Raw genomic sequence first — 18,332 nt, 5'->3', positions numbered from 1 at the left:
AGGGAGACAGCAGGAAAACACATGCACTTCCTTGAGTGGTACAACTCGGAGGTGTTTTAATAGTTCTTTTGCTCAAGATGATACATCACTAGGGGCCATATGCATCAAAAAGTCATTTTGCGATTCTCAAATAGCGTTTTTTTGTGAATCGCAATTAGAGAATTGCAAAATGCTATGGGCCTCATTTATGAAGGCCTTGCGCCACTGGTGCGTCACTTTTTCCCATTTTAAAAGTGACGCACTGGCGGCGCAAGACCCTCATAAATAAGGCCCTATGTATGTAGGATTTGCAATATATTTTGCGAATCCTACATATTCCTTAATTGCAAATCTCAAATTGCGATTTGCAATTAAGGAATACATCCCCATTAATTCCTATGGGCCTAGTGGCCCATAGGAATGAATGGGAAGACATTCTCAATTTCAATTTGCGATTCGCAATTAGCGAATCGCAAATTGAGAATGCATTTTCAAGAGTGCAAAGGGTGTCAAAAGGACACCCTGTTGCACCCCTGAAATAAGCATGGTTGCACATGTGGCACACATACATGCCCAAAGGGCATGTATGTGCGTCACATGGCACTTTGAAAAATGCAAAAAAGTGAATTTTTCAAAGAAATCACAAATTACCACCAACTTGAAGTTGGTGATAATTTGCGATTCCTTGAGGTGAAATTGCACTTTTTTGGTGCTTCTTACATTGCATTTAAGGAATCACAAAATTTGCAATTCCTTAAATGCAATCGCAAAATAAGGAATTGCAAATTTTGCTATTCCTTATTTTGCACACAGATTTGCCTCATACATACTATTTAGCAAAAATGCGATCGCAAACGGAACGCATTTGTGCTTCCCACATATGGCCCTAGGTTCCTTAGTCAACACCAGTTGCAAATTCATGGAATCTCTCCTGCAATCCCACATTGCATTCCATATTAAGCTTCCTGAAGATCTTGAGGGATTCTTCTTATCCAAGCCCAATGCAACTGACTCAGAGCAAGAGAGACAATGGCGAAAAGGACGACAGAAAGAAGAAGAGAAAGGACAACAGGGACAAATGGAGAAAGCAGGATTGAACGAGAATGATCAAGAGTGAGATAAAGCCACATGAAATGTAGTGTGGTGGAAGAAAAAGGCATCAGATAGAATCAAGACTAGAAAGCACTGCTATTCAGCAACTACTCCATGCAGCAGTGTGAGCAGCTGGCACCAAATAAAAACTTTGGATGTCTGCACTCTATATATTTTACAAATTAAGCCCTGCAAGGGCGTTCCTTCCTAATAGCGAGTGCAAATGGCATGCAAGATTGTTTTGCAACCGCATTTGCGGTCGCTCAACACTCGCAGTCTACCACCCTTTTCAAAAGAGTGATAAGCCACTCCCAAGTGGAAAGGGGTGCCCAGGGGACCCCTTCTACTTTTTGAATGGGTGTGTAAATATTTTTAAGAGCAGGCAGTGGTCCCATGGACCACTGCCTGCCCTTAAACAACAAGCATTTACAATGCAACGGTCTCGCCTTGGCAAAAGTTAGAGCTATTGGCATTGTAAATGACCAAATTTTCATTTATGTGTTGGTTTTGAAAACAGATAAATAAATGGCATTGTCATTTGCAATGCCAATAGCTTAATCTCTCGCAAATGCCACACACAAACACACAGACCCACACCCACACAGAGCCACACACACACACAGAGCCACACACACTCACACAGAGCCACACAGAGCCACCCACACAGAGCCACACACACACACAGAGCCACACACACAGAGCCGCACACACACACACACAGCCACACACACACACACACAGCCACACACACACACACACACACACAGCCACACACACACATGCACAGAGCCACACACACAGCCACACACAGAGCCCCCCTACACTCACAGAGCCCCCCCCCACACACACAAAGCCACACACACAGAGCCCACACAGGTCCGGAGCCCCAGCCGTGTCCTCTGAATCAACCCCCCCCCGAGGTATGCATATGGAAGCAGTTAAAGGGATTTAAACTGAGGGAGTCCCCGCTGTTAGCCCTCTGTGTCGCCGGTGGTCGGGGATGCCCGCTGCTGCTGCTGGTAGGTGCGCTGCACTCCTGCAATGGATTGTCTGCTGGTTCACAGGTCTTGCCTGGGAGGAAAAGGGCTGCGGCAGGGGTTGCAGTGGGCATTTGAATGCCACTGGGTAGGTGTGATGTTGGTCTGTGTGTGGCACTCACTCCAGGCCGAGAGATGCAGGCCCTGCGGCCACTGACAGTCTGTCCCAATAAAATGTATCTCCCCGAGGCTCTGGGGTGAGTGCTGGTCCCCGGGTCTGTCTGACAGCGTGAAGGTCTCTTTGCCTCCTCTAGGAGGTCTTGTGCTGTCTCTCCACGCTACAGGATGCACTTTCACAACTTCCCTCAAAACTTCTGAACTCGGAGACGAGCCTCCTATCCTGGGGGCGAGGTCTATTATTGGGGATGCGACCGGGTGGACTAGGTCCTCCTGGGAAGAGTTTTTCGGATTGCGCCGGGCTCTCCTCTTACTCCTCCTCTCTCTCTCACCAGCAGAGCCCGATGACGTCTCGTCCCTCCTCCCACTGCCCCTGCTCCTCTCGCTCTTCATCCATCCTCTCTCTGCCCAAGGGCTTTCCGAGACCGGCTGGAGGGGGAGGGAGGGCAGCAAGAATTAACCTGGGATGAGGGGGTGTAACAAGAAAGGACGAAGGACCCGGAAAAGAGTCACGCAGAGGGACTATAAGCAGCATCCTTCTCTGGAGAAGTGAGGTTTGGGTAAGTGCGGCAGTTATTTGAGGGAGCGAAGTACCAGAAGGGCCCCCCCTTGAAGGAGTACCTGGAGGAGAAAGAAGTGGCTTAAAAGGGGCACCCAGAAAGAGGGCGAAGAAAGTAGAACAAGTGAGTACGAGATTGGGCAAAGGGGACTCGGTCAAGTTTGTGAAAAGGGGGAAGTAACGTCAATGGAGAGGGAAGGACAACTGAAAACTGAGAGGATCCTCACAAGAAGTGGCGGAGGGAGGTGCCACATGAAAGGGAAAGGTGACCATGGAATGAACGTGAAAGAAGTAACTTAAGAGCCAGGGAAGAGGCCTTAAACGGAAGGGGTAAGAATAACCTTTGAAATTGTGCTTGTGAAAGGGGCATAGATGTAATATTACAGGGAGGGGGAGTTAAAGGGACAGGGACTTTTAGCCCGTGCAGCCTTTTGTCTTTTAGCCCTGTCCTTTTCAGACTGGGCACCCGGACTTCCTGCTTACTTAAAAGGTTCCTTATCTTCTTTATGGGGCCATCTGGACCCATAAAGAAGATGAGAAAGCTTTTACTTCAGCAGGAAAACACTCCCCCCAGTCTTTAAAGGACGGGGCTTAAAAGAATGGAAACAACAGAAACAACAGTCAAAACCACGCCCGCCAGTCTGAAAAGGACGGGGCTTAAAAAGAAAGAGGAACGTCACTGGGACCTCTTCTACAATGGCTGGCCACCGTTTAGGAAGCCAGCCAATGGAGAAGAGGGGCGGGGCTTAACCTCACTAGTGATGTTCTCCTCTATCTCATTAAATCTCGCCAGCGAGACTGTACATGTGCGCAGCCTACGCTAGCTGAGACCTAATTAGACTGAAAAGTTTCATTTTTCTTTTTTTAAATGCAGCCCGTTTTCCTTTAAGGAAAACGGGCTGCATTTTAAAAATGAACTGCTTTATTTAACAAGCATTTGCAATGCAATAGGTCTCGCATTATAAAAGTTTGAGCTATTGGCTTTGCTAATAATAATGCAACACCAATAGCTCAAACATTCAGTAATGCCAGACCTATTGCATTGTCCTCTGTTATTTTTTTACCTGTATAGCCGTTTTATGATTCCTTTCGCATACTGGTGCGCAGATGACAGGGCTGTGAAAGAAACCAGTCCTGCTTGTGTATTACTCCTAAATTGTGTAATACTGCCACATTCACCCTCCTGTGTGAGGTTTATTTACTTAAAAATGGTTTAACCATCCGCAACATGCAGGCATTCAGAAATGAATAGCGTGTGTTTTGGAGAGATGCTTTAGTCTAAATTGTTATAGCTCCTTTTCATAAGGCACCCATGTCGTGCCCTCTGCTTTTGTTACCCTGCCCTCCTATGCTTTCCTTGCAGCATCCTAGTAGTAAACTGACTGGCATCCCTGTGCAGCCCTACCCTGGGTCAGTACAAGACATCCTAATCCTGAAGTGGTCAGCAGTAGTGTTAAAAGGTAGTGGACCTTAACACAAGCAAGGAAAGTCTGCCCCTTTCCTCTGAGTAGATATTAAATAACAGCCATCATTGCCATTTCACGGCCACTGTGCACGGATGATGGCCACCATATCAGGAGTGGGTTAAAGGGAGGGGTCAGATGTGAAGAGGGTGGCATTTGCATATTGTCTGCAGACACATTTTCTTAGTCTTGAACATTTAGAGAGAAGTGCAGGAGAGTGCTAAGATGACGGTGTGTATGTTGCAAACTGAGTAAAGGCCGAGAAATCTAGAATTCTTCTTCTTTGACATGGGGAAAGCATGAGCGTTGGGCCGGAATACATTGTTTATCGTGGTCATTTCCTGACAGTGGCAGGATATGGTTTCTTGTAACTGCCTGCGAGGTCATGCAGAATGTATCAATGATTACTCACAAGGACTAGCAGTTGGAAGCGTGAAATCAGACTTTAACTCACGCAGTGACCTTGGTTGCTGTACTTGCTTTCCCTTTGTGCATGAACCCACCCGCTCTGAGCTTCTTTCTACCTTTTAGTCCAGTCTATTTGTCGTCTTTCTTTTTGAGGTTAACTAACACCACTCCCTGCCCTATTACTGTTTCAGATAAGCTGCTTTCCTGTTATTGTGCCATCTTGCCCGCTGGTGGCACTATGCACTTGCCAAGTATTGTATTGTATTGTAATTGCATTTATATAGCGCTTACTACCCCTGACGAGGTGTTGAAGCACTTTTTCGGCGAGTAGCATGCTACTCCGGGACCCATAGAGGATTAGTGTTGAATTAGTATAGTGAAACATGCAAGTACAATTTAAAGTGGTGGATAGGTTAGTCAGTTAATTGGATTTGGAATGATAGCAGAAGGATAGAGGAGGACAAAGGTTTGTATTTTTATAGTGCTTGTTGACGCATGCTATTTAGGAAGCCTAGAAAGGATTAGTGGTGAATTATTATGGTGAAATATGAAGTAATTTCAGTGGTGGAGATTAGTCAGTTACTTGGAGGGAGAAGGATAGTGGAGGGATAAAAGGGGAAGAAATATTTGCATTCAGATAGCCCGTGTTACCCCTGATGGGTGTTGAAAGACTTTTCTGGCGAGTAGCACGCTACTCCGGAACCCATAAAGGATTACTGTTGAAAATTAGTATAGTAAAAGAAACATGAAGTAATTTGAGTAGTGGATATGTTATTCAGTTATTTGGGTAGTATATTAGTATAGTTTAATGTGGAATTTGAGAAGAGAACATATTAGTCTGTTAATTTCGATTGAAAAGGATAGTGGAGGCATAAAAGAGCGAAGGAGTTTTTATTTTTTTTATTTTTATAGATCTTAGCAGTAGGAGGAGGCTTTTGGATGAGTAAAAAGGAGTTTTGGAGGTGAGGACTCAGAGGGAAGAGTTTAGAAAGGTTTGTTTTAGGGGATCGGTATAGTAAAAGAGGTGTCATATGATGCAAGGAAGGGTAGAGTAGGAGAGAGTCTAGAAAGGGTTATTTTGGCAATCATGGTAGTGGTATGGGGTTTGGGATAAATGAGAGTGGATATATTGATAGATGTATAGGATGAGAGATAGGGTAGTGCATTGGAAGGAGTAGTAGAAGAAGTTTGAGATGAGTCAGAAGGTTGGGCTAGAAGTTATATTGAGCGAAGTATAGGCTGAGAAATAGAGTAGTTCATTGGAAATGCTAAATTAGACCAAAGTGATAAATATATAGATACATAATTACATTGCAAATACATAGATACATAAAGGAGGTAAGTATATGTAGATTAAAGATATTGATAGAGGCACAGGATGAGAAATAGGGTAGTGCATTGGATACGCTTTTTCAGGAGAAAAGTAACAGACACACAGATCCACGTGCACGGAAGGTACATAGATGCACAATGGAAGTATGTACATGTAGACCAAAGATAATTTGTATTTATTTATTATTATTATTATTTTTTTCTCTCAACAACATATTTATTTTACATGTTTATACAAAGTAATACACAAAGATAGGTACATATCTATAGTGAAAAAATTGGCTGTATACAGAGGGATATGCTGCAAATTTCTGTTTCCCTATGATGCTTATGTGGGGAAGAGCCAAATCTGGAGTAGTTTTCTGAAGATAAGGTGGTTGTCGGTGGACCTTATGTTGGGTGGTAAGGAGTTCCATAGCTTGGCAGCTTGAACATGTGCCACCCATGTTTTTTTTCTTGTATGGTGGGATTTTGATGGGAGATGCTCCTTTAAAGCAGAGGTTCCTTTGTTGAATGTGTTTGGGGATTTTGTTCCTGATGAAGAGTGGTCCCATTCCATGTATTGCTTTGTGGGTGATACAAAGCAGCTTGAATGTGGATCTTCTGGCAACCGGTAACCAATGCAGGGCTTTCAAGGCAGGGGAGATGTGGTCTCGCTCTTCGCTTCCGAGCTGAGTGGTCGCTCCCCTGCTGCTGCGGTATCGTTGCACAGCGCATATTATCTGATTTGGAGTGTGATTTAGAAATATAGCCTGCTTTGTGCTCTGATTGCCGCTGCGTGCTTTGACTGACGCTTTTGCCCATTTGCATAGTTAAATAGCCGATTTGCCCTTTTGCATTGTTACATTGCCAGCGTAACTTTATTTGCAGATTGTGTGCTTGTGCTCAAATTCGCCGCTTTGCTCATTAGCATTTTGATTTGCTAGCGTGATTCTGTTACAGCATTTGTGTTTTCCCCCAAGCGCTCTTGCCGTCCTGACCCCTCCGCCTCCATTTTGTTGTTATTGACCTCCTCCTTAGCCCGACCCGCCTCCCAGCTGAACCGCCCTCCCACAGACAACAAACAGCGCTCCCTTACCTGGAAGCGCCGTGACTCGCTCTTCGCTTCCGAGCTGAGTGGTCGCTCCCCTGCTGCTGCGGTATCGTTGCACAGCGCATATTATCTGATTTGGAGTGTGATTTAGAAATATAGCCTGCTTTGTGCTCTGATTGCCGCTGCGTGCTTTGACTGACGCTTTTGCCCATTTGCATAGTTAAATAGCCGATTTGCCCTTTTGCATTGTTACATTGCCAGCGTGACTTTATTTGCAGATTGTGTGCTTGTGCTCAAATTCGCCGCTTTGCTCATTAGCATTTTGATTTGCTAGCGTGATTCTGTTACAGCATTTGTGTTTTCCCCCAAGCGCTCTTGCCATCCTGACTTCTCCGCCTCCATTTTGTTGTTATTGACCTCCTCCTTAGCCCGACCCGCCTCCCAGCTGAACCGCCCTCCCACAGACAACAAACAGCGCTCCCTTACCTGGAAGCGCCGTGACTCGCTCTTCGCTTCCGAGCTGAGTGGTCGCTCCCCTGCTGCTGCGGTATCGTTGCACAGCGCATATTATCTGATTTGGAGTGTGATTTAGAAATATAGCCTGCTTTGTGCTCTGATTGCCGCTGCGTGCTTTGACTGACGCTTTTGCCCATTTGCATAGTTAAATAGCCGATTTGCCCTTTTGCATTGTTACATTGCCAGCGTGACTTTATTTGCAGATTGTGTGCTTGTGCTCAAATTCGCCGCTTTGCTCATTAGCATTTTGATTTGCTAGCGTGATTCTGTTACAGCATTTGTGTTTTCCCCCAAGCGCTCTTGCCGTCCTGACCCCTCCGCCTCCATTTTGTTGTTATTGACCTCCTCCTTAGCCCGACCCGCCTCCCAGCTGAACCGCCCTCGCCCCTCCCCCTCCACTAACCATATATGACAGTTGTTCCCGCGCGCAGCGTCCAACGCAGCGTTCGCGCCCAATCCGCGCCGAAGGTGCGCCAAAGGTAAGCCCGTCTACGCCCGTCCGCGCCTGGACCGCGCCCAGCGCCAGACCCACTGCCCCTCGCGCTGCCCAGCCCTCCCGCATTACCTACGATGCCGCCACCCTCCTAGCCCTCAACCCCGGTCGCGCCCCCAACTGCGTCCAAGCCGCTCCTGGACACACCCATGGACCTTTCTCTTGCTACTCCTGCAAATTCAGCGGCACCGACAACATCTCCGCTACGACCACACCACAGATTCCCGACCCCAACCACCTACAATGCATCCTTCTCAACACCCGCTCGGTCCACAGACACGCCATTGACCTATGGAATCTACTAGACACCATCTCTCCGGACGTTGCCTTCCTAACAGAAACATGGATGAACGCTTCCTCCGCCCCAGACATCACCATTGCCATCCCTGAAGACTATAAGATCACTCGCAAGGACCGTACCGGCCACACAGGAGGAGGAATCGCTATCGTCCATAAGAAATCAATCCGCATCTCAACCAGCTCTGACGCCAACCTCGCCAACTCCGAACACCTTCACTTCCAGATCCACATCGACCCCAAGACCACACTCAGAGGCACCCTCCTCTACAGACCACCAGGACCCCGCGCAAAATTTAGTGAAGACATCACGGACTTCATCACTCCTCACGCGCTCCCCTCCAAAGAATACATCCTTCTGGGAGACCTCAACTTTCACCTTGAAAAGCTCAACGACCGCAACACCACCACCCTCCTGGACAACCTCGCCAACCTCGGACTTAAACAACTGGTCACTTCCCCCACCCACATCGCAGGTCACACACTCGACCCCATCTTCACCTCCAGCAATCATGTCTCCTTCAGCCACACTACGGATCTCCTCTGGACTGACCACAGCTGCGTTCACTTCATCTACAACAAGCCAAAACCCATCAACCACCTCCAACCAACTCTGCAAAGAAACTGGAACAAAATCACCATCGACCAGATCTCCTCATCGCTCCTTCAAAAGACCCCAGCCCACTCTTCTAACCCAGACCAAGCCGCCGCCAACTTCACCCTATGGTTATCCAACACCGCCGACACATTAGCTCCGCTGAAAAAACGTCAAAGCAAACCTGGCAACAAGAAGGCCTCATGGTTCAACGATGATCTCAAGAAGTCCAAGAAACTCTGCCGCTCCCTTGAAAAGGCCTGGAAAAAGAACCCAACCACCAGCACCAAGGACGCCTTCAAAAACGCTACCCGCACTCACCACCAACTAATCCGAAAGGCCAAGAAAACAGCATTCAAGAATCGACTTGACAACAACGCCCACAACAGCAAGGAACTTTTCAACATCGTCAAGGAATTTTCCAATCCCTCGGCCAACTCCAACGACATCACCCCCTCTCAAGCCCTCTGCGACTCCCTAGCCTCATTCTTCCACAACAAGATTGCTGACATCCACAACAGCTTCGACAACCAACCCGGAGACCAACCCACCCAACCATATGCTGAACACTCTCCCCCCGTGAACACCCTTAACGACTGGAACCCAATCTCCACTGAGGACACCATCCGCCTGATGAACTCCATCCACTCAGGATCCCCCACAGACCCATGTCCTCACCACATCTTCAACAAAGCAGACTCCGTCATAGCACCGCACCTCCGAGACGTCATCAACTGCTCCTTCAACTCCGCCACCTTCCCGGAATGCTGGAAACATGCCGAACTCACCGCCCTCCTGAAAAAACCCACAGCGGACCCCACCGAACTCAAAAATTACCGCCCCATTTCGCTCCTTCCATTCCCGGCCAAAGTAATCGAGAAAGCTGTCAACAACCAGCTCGCCGCTTCCTCGAAGCCAACAAATCCCTCGACTCCTCACAATCTGACTTCCGAGCAAAACACAGCACTGACACCGTCCTCATCGCAGCAACAGACGACATTCGAACTCTACTGGACAATGGAGACACAGTCGCCCTCATCCTCCTCGACCTCTCTGCAGCCTTCGACACAGTCTGCCACAGCACCCTTTTACAACGCCTCAGAAACATCGGAATACAAGGAAAAGCACTTGAATGGATCACCTTGTTCCTCACCGGAAGAACCCAGAGAGTCCGCCTTCCACCATTCAAGTCCGAGGCCACTGAAGTCATCTGTGGCGTACCACAAGGATCCTCACTCAGCCCCACCCTCTTCAACGTTTACATGAGCCCCCTCGCGGCCATCGCCCGCCAACACAACCTCAACATCATCTCTTACGTGGATGACACCCAACTGATCCTTTCTCTCACCAATGACCCCAGCACCGCCAAAACTAACCTACACGAAGGAATGAAAGAAGTTGCCGAATGGATGAAACACAGCCGTCTGAAACTGAACTCAGATAAAACAGAAGTCCTCATCTTAGGTACATCCCCCTCTGCATGGGACGACTCTTGGTGGCCGGAAGCCCTTGGAAAAGCACCCATCCTGACAGACCACGCACGGAACCTAGGCGTCATCCTGGATTCTTCACTCTCAATGAACAGACAAGTCAGCGCCGTATCCTCATCCTGTTTCAACATTCTTCGCATGCTCAAAAAAACATTTCGCTGGATCCCCACCGAAACCAGGAAAACAGTCACCCATGCTCTGGTCACGAGCCGACTGGACTACGGAAACACCCTCTACGCAGGTACTACCGATAAACTCCAGAAGAAACTCCAACGAATCCAAAACGCCTCAGCCAGGATCATATTAGACATCCCGCGCAACGAACACATCTCTGGTCACCTGAAAGACCTCCACTGGCTACCCGTCAATAAGAGAATCACTTTCCGACTGCTAACCCACGCACACAAATCACTCCACGAAATCGGACCAGAATGCCTCAACTCACGACTGTCCTTCTACACCCCCTCCCGCCAACTACGTTCTTCCAGCCAAGCCCTCGCCACTGTACCTCGCATCAACAAGACCACCATGGGAGGCAGATCCTTCTCATACCTGGCTGCTAGAACATGGAACTCACTCCCCACTTACCTTCGCCTTACCCAGAACCACCTAGCATTCAGAAAGCAACTTAAAACGTGGATATTTGACAAGTAATCCTCCTCCCCTTCCTAAGCGCCTTGAGACCCTCTGGGTATGTAGTGCGCTATATAAATTCTCTGACTTGACTTGACTTGACTCTTGCGGTTTGGTATGCAAGAGTAGTCTGGCAACCGAGTTCTGAATCCGTTGTAGTCTTTTCATGGTCGTTAAAGGTGATCAGTGGTAGAGGCTATTGGCATAATCGAGTTTGGACAGAACAAGGGAGACGGTAGCTTGGACCTTGTGTGGAAATCCCAAATGAGGGAAAATTAGTCGCAGCGTTTTTATAGTAGCAAAGCTTGATCTTGCTAGTTTATCCACTTGGGCATTCATCGACAGCTTGGAGTCCATGGTCGTTCCGGGGTTTCTTACTTCCTTTGATACTTTAGGTAGTGATCCAAGATCATCAGGCCACGCGGCAAGCGGGTTGTAATGTTTCCAATCGTCACACGTGGGTATTTCAGTTTTTGAAGCATTCAATTTGAGATGACTCCAGGTCATCCACATATCCACGGCTCTGAGACAGCTGAAAATGGTGATGGTGAATTGGTCTTTGGGGCATTTCAGTTGAAGGAGTATTTGCGTGTCATCTGCATAGTTATAGCTCGTGAGGTGAAATTTATTTATCAGTACTGGTAATGACTTCATTTAGATGTTGAAAAGCATGGGCGAGATGATAGAACCTTGAGGGACCCCTGCTTTTGTGGAGTACGGTTTGGACGAGAAAGGTGGGGTATGGATGACATTAGTTCTGTTTCGAAGGTAGGACGCGATCCAGTCTAGAGCAGTTTCCTCCATGCCAGCTTCATAGTCTTTGGTTCAGAGTGTCATGGTCAACCATGTCAACGGCAGCTGAAAGGTCCAAGAGGAGTAGCGCAGCAACCTCGTTGGGTCAACTGTATTCTTTAGGTCATCCCATATGGCAAGGAGGGCAGATTCAGTGCCTCTTCCCTGATGGAATCCTGTTTGGAACTGCGAAAGTATGTCATTCTCTTCAATGAATTGTGACATCTGGGCGAACGCTGCTCTTTCTATCAATTTGCGCAGGAACGGTCCATTTGTAATGGGTCTGTAGTGGTCAGGGTTCAGCGGGCCCAAGTTTGTTTCCTTCAGTAAAGCGCGTATGTATGACTTTTTTAGTTCTTCTGGAAATATTCCAGTAGTTAAGGAATCGTTGATGATTCTTCTTACTGGAGTGGCAGCAGAGGTTGTTAAAAGAATTGTCTTGAAAGTTTGTGGCGGACAGGGGTCAGAACGGGTGCCGGCAGGTCTGCTTGCTTTTACCAGGTCCATAAATTTATCGTGTGAGATGTGTTGGAAGGAACGGAGAGGCTTGATTAGAGCATTATTGGATGTTGTTTTGTACAAGGGTTAGTGCTGGTGCTTTGTTTCTGTTTTAAGTACGATTCCAACGTGTCTGCTTTGTCCGTGTAATGATTTGCCACTATGTCTGTGAACTCTTGAGTAACAGGATGAGTTCCTTCTAGGCAATTTGGTTTGCGAAATTCATTTAGTATTTTATAGAATTCTTTATTTGCACATTTAGCGTTTTGGAATTCTGTCTGAATAGTACCTTTTCTTAGCTTTTTTGATAGCAGACTTGTATAATCTGTTAATTTTCTGTAGGTGAAGTTTGTCTTGTTTGGTGTTTGTTTTGAGCCAGGTACGTTTCAGCTTTCTAATTTGTTGTTTTATGTCTTTTATTTCCATGTTTCTCCAAGGCGCTTTTTTTCTTTCTGTTGTGTGGTATGGAGTGGTATAAGGATGTCAAAAGCTTCCTGTAGCCATTCTCATAGATTTTGAGCTGAATTTATGGTTTCCAGATTTGTACTGGATGTTAGTTGTGTTTCCAAGTGTTCCAAATTGAGTTTGCTCCACGGCTGAGAGGTGGATGGATGTAAGGTAGTTTTAGGTTAGTTGCTTATCGTTGTTTTATGTTGGAAGGCAAGCAAGTGGTGGTCTGACCATGTGACTGGAGTTATGGTTTGAAAGGTAACTAGTTCAGTATTAGCAAAAATGTAATCTAGGATATATCCAGCGGTGTGTGTCGGATTGTGGACAATCTGATGCATTTCCAATGCGTCTAGGCCGGTGATTATAGTTTTTGGATGGGTCATATTTGGTTTATCAAATCAAATGTTAAAGTCAACCAGAACGCATAGGTTGGAGTGTATTGTTATCAGGTTTGAAACTGTGTCTATAAGTGCGTCTGGGAATGTTGCTTTGCTAGGTGGAGGTCTGTAAAGGGTGCTGCATAGGTTTGCATAACTTGTTTTATGAAGACCTGGGCCCTTATGTATCAGCGCATTTCCTCATTGACGCAGAATGGTTAAGACCCTCTGATGCATGAGGCCCTTGTAGAGGTGGGCACCTCCCGCTGATCTGGATCGCATTCAGCCCAGGGTGTTTGGGTCCTGCTTATCTGCTAGGATAGTGAATATCCTACATCTGGTAAGGGCTGCCTGTCAGGCCCTGCCTCCATAGCCTTCCCCCTTTGAGGTGACAGTTCCTCAGGAGCCCATTATAGCTCATTACTGCCCTAGTCTGCAGCATGCCAGCGTGTTCGTGAAACCCAGTCATAGCCTTCTGCATTCCCTTTTAATCTTGCTTGGGTGTTGCAGGAACAGCTGGCAGCATCTGCCCGCCAATTTGTTTGCGCGGCATGTGCAGTCCAATGGAGCGGCACAGCTCTCGCTGGAGCTGCAATTGGGCAAGTAACGGACCATTAGCAGGCCATGAGTTGAAGGAGATGGAAGGCAACAGACCCTGCAGCCGCCTTCTGAGCCCCAGTGTCCAGGAGCCAGAACTACAAATATTGGTGGATTTGGCAGCTTGAAGATACGATGTAACTGCCTCGGAATATGCAACGTCCCAGTACAGTCCCTTGAAAACAACCTCAAGCGCTTCCTTCATGTTGCAACCCCCCTCCTCTAGACCATCTGTAGCAGCATTTTCCTAAAGCGAGTAAGGGCAGCAGACTGCCAACAAAAGGTACTCAAACAAGATCATGTTTGCTGTTAAGTTAAAGCCATCCTGCACCCCTCTTATTGAAATCCTCTAGAACTGATGTGAGGCACATCTACTGCAGCCTTGGCTTGTTTGAGTTTAAGGGTTCGTGTTGTGCCTGTTATCAGCATGTATTAGTAGCTTGCACTGTTCTCTTTCTGGGTCTATGCGGTAATGTTTCGGTACTGCTGTTGACTGTTTTATTTGTGAGGCAAACTTCCAATGCCACACTCCACCGCTCTGTTAATGGGACCCGAGGACAAATGTCAAAGCAAATCTTGTTTCCAGTGACTGTGCAGTTTCAGGTCTTTCACAGCTCTTCCTCCTATTTTCAGAATGCCTGTAATGAAATTAAAACTGCTTTCTTCAGAGCGTCAAGATTTCTATCGACGAAAAACTGTTAAAATTGGCATTCAGGACTCGCTTTAAATTAAGCCTCATACTTGGCAGCACAAATGATCGTGGCTGCTACAGCTTTCAAGATCAAGTATAAACCCTACATTTGTCGCTGTTCTGCAGAGACGGCCTCAGACTGCAGGTCCATATTCTACCCAGTTTTTAAATGTACCGACATTTTCCTAAGCTCTTTCGTTCTGGGGCACCTGCCTTTATAACGATTCTGCGCACCTCCTTAACTTGGTAGAGGGCATGACGTGCAACCTAGAGAGCAAAATGTCAGTCATTTCATTAAAAAAAGCACATAACATATAAACAAATAGACGTGCAATAAATACAGTTAAAATACAATAAAAGGCATAAAGACTGTAGCAGCCATTACAAATTACAAATTCAACTCTATAAAACAGATATATAGGAGCATGATCTAAAATTAGGAATCTGAAGGCTAAGCTGAAAAAGGGCCATGTCTACAAATGTAATTAGACCATACAATATCAAAAAAGCAGTCTAACCCTGTGTCGGGAAAGAGAAAGATGCTCAAATAAACAGTCTAGATAAAGGACTTCCTGTAGTGTGGTCGAAGGTGTAGAATAAAGATCAGAGCCATGGTCGTACCAGATTTTAAGTGGAAATCTCAAGCCATGGCTTTGGCTGTAATACATCAACTCCAGTAAAGGTATTTGGACACTGCGCAGGCAATCGACTGTTTAGATTCCGTATGCAGCAGCCGTAAAGCATCCGGATGCTGTCTGCAACCCAGTTGTTTGCATATAGGAATAAGCCAGGATTTTCTAGGGTGTGTGTAAGAGGTACAATAGAAAATGAAATGTGCAAAGGTTTCCTCGGCCTACTGACAAGTTGGGCATATAATACTCGAATGTGGGCCAGAATTCCATTTCGCTTAAAGGAACAGTAAGGGTGAGGTTTGAGATATATATATTCCTAGCAACGGACGGAGTGATGTAATCTAAAATGAGTTCAATACCTATATCAATCTTGAAGTCTAAAAAATTATCAGCAAGAGACCCCTCTGGGACATTCCTGATTTCATTAACATGCATGTACTCCCAGGAGGCTTTCTCAATAGAGGCCCTAGATAGTGGATTCATGGTAGGGCAGTAAGACCAAAATTCACCTAGCCCAAGTCTGGATAACAGATGTTTGATGTTAGATAGCCATTTATCTCTGCCAGAGGCGTCATAAGCGACTACACCCTGGTAGGAGCTCAAATAGTCCTCTAGGGCGGGTGAATATTTAAGCCTTCGCCAAAATAAAAGTGGTCTGAGTTGGACCTTGTGGAACATATGCTCAAGGCCAGGTCTTGTCCAATAGGGATCAGTGGGGTATTTTTTGGTAAGTTAGTTAGGGGTCTTATAAACATATTCTCGCCATCCCTAGCAGGGCCAGGTTGAAGTTGCCACTTAATCTGGCGCCATACAATGCTCCGCCCTCGGCCTTGGCTCTTTACACCTTCAGAGTGGGAGATATCAGCCTAGCTGGGGAGGCCCGATATAATCTTAAAATGACAGCGGAGTGCTGTGTGAGGTTCAAACTGCTTCTCTCAATCTGAGGCACCCAGGACATTGATTTATTTAACATGATCCCCTAGTAAATGAACTCACAAACTTTATCTGGTGGTATACCTTCAAGAGTTATGGAGCCCCTAAAACACAAATGCGGAGTAATAGCCATAAATTCTGTCATGGAGTGGTTGATAGCCAACCCTTGCTCACTACAAAAGGCCGCAAACTTGTCTACTAGATGCTAAAGGCCACTCAGGTTCTTACATATCAAAGGGTATCATCAGCTAACAGTAAAAGGGGAGTCTTACGACCAGCTAGATGGGGGGTGGGCTTCATTTTGAACATCTGTTAGAGAATGTTTCATGTCATTTAAATGTTATGCTATAATGATCTTATAGAGCGCACGCACACCAATTGGCTTCATGGTGCTGATTCTGGGAATTACGGAACTCAGTTGTAGTTATTCATAGGCTTGAGTATGCAAACAAGTCTTAAGGGATTTTCTAAAACTCAGCAAGTCCGTGCATGATCTAATTTCCAGAGGAAAGGCATTCTATATTCTGGGAGCCAGAGTAGCAAACCTGCAACCCCCTTGTTGCTTCAACTTAAAGGCAGGAGTTGCCAATAGATGGAGGTGGGCCGAGCGTAAATTGCTTGGAGGAGTGTACCTTTGGATGAGGTGGTCGATGAATTTAGGGCTCCGTCCATGTAGAGATTTAAAGACCAAGCATCTAACTTTAAAAGCACAATGCTGGAGGATGAGAAGCCAGTGCAGCTTCCTCAGAAGTGGGGTATCATGTTTCCACATGGTGTAGTGTAGTTCCTATTTCCCTTATAGGCTCTGCGCATTGGAATAATATACACTGTAGTTTTTGCATAGGACTGAGGTTGGTATGCCTCTATTGAGTATATTAAACTTAAGGACTTTGTGGGCCAGCTAACTCAGAGGTCACTAAAAAATTCTTGAATAAACAAGAAGAGAGTAGTTTCTGACAACTGCATAAACATGACAACTTTGTTTCCCTTAGAACCGGAACAGTTCTCAGAATCGTGGAAATAATAGATAAAAGTTTCACCAAGTCAATCGTGCATGCTTAGTTTCCTCAGAGTAACACAGAAATAGATAGACAGGCATTACAAGAAAAGGATTTATTGAACAGTCTTATTTCTCTTGCAAGAGATATGAGCTGTTACAATTGCAAGACAGTATGCAAAATATAATACATACAGCGTAAGCAGTAAGAAGAAATAATAGCATGGTCTTTTAGCTATGACATATATTCATATAAACATAAATAAAGAACAGGCTAAAATGTGAATACTCGTCTGGTGCTTCTAAATAGTTCTACCCCAGTGTACCTAACCTAAGTGTAGTATGAGGTAAATTGTAAATTGATAAAATTGATACTTGAAGTAGGTGCTGTTTTCTATAGTATGGTAAGCTATAGTATTGCGTTTTGTATGCCAAGAGTCCCTCTAGGTTCTAGTCTGCTCCATACCTTAGAATGAGAGAGGTGGGAATTTCTTTCCGGATCTCAATCCCTAACACCCCGCGAAGGGAGTCAGGACACTGGAAGCTGGATTCTCTGCGAGCAGGATGACAGCTTCTGGTCAGTGTGTCAGGCGGGGACAAGAATTCCTTCCGAACTTGCCGTGGCGAGCCGTTTGAAGCTGATTAGCCGAGTTGTGGTTTGCCATGGTAAGTGAAGGTATATTTATACCTGGAAGGTATCTAGGAATGCTAGCATTGATGTAAAGTCGGGCAGAGGAAGACGTCATGAATGAACCCCCAAGTAATAGTTGTTCATGCATAATAAATGAGTTCTTGGAGAAATCAATATTCCAAGCAGAGAAAGTCCCAATGGCTTAAGGGTGTGGTTTCTACGAACTCGTTGTGACGTGGGATGGACGGATTTAGGTGACCATGCCTGTATGTGGATAGCATGGCTGATGCCTAAATAAGGACTAGGATATTCTGCCTAAATAAGGGGAATAGGAGTTGTGCCTAAGTAAGGGCATGATTAGGGAAACCTATGTACGGGTACCTAAATTGAAACACAACACCCACTCCAGTTTTGAATGATCGAAATTACTAAATGCTAAACATACTAAAAATAGAGTTAAACAGGAGTTGCTAAAAACATGTCTAAACATATTTTTAAACAATGCATTAAAAACTGTTGCTGTGCATGAAATGCAATGGTGCCATACATATTAAAGCAAAGTTCCATTCTAAGCATATGCGTACAGTGAATGCTAAATGAATGAACATAAATATATACACATGATGAAATGGTTTGTAATTACAGAAGAAAAAATTCAAACCCATTTCATGTCTGATTACATAAATGAAA

The sequence above is a fragment of the Lissotriton vulgaris genome, chromosome 3_1 (genome assembly GCF_964263255.1).
Source record: "Lissotriton vulgaris chromosome 3_1, aLisVul1.2, whole genome shotgun sequence".
Lineage (NCBI taxonomy): Eukaryota > Metazoa > Chordata > Amphibia > Caudata > Salamandridae > Lissotriton > Lissotriton vulgaris.
This window is presented reverse-complemented; position numbering follows the sequence as displayed.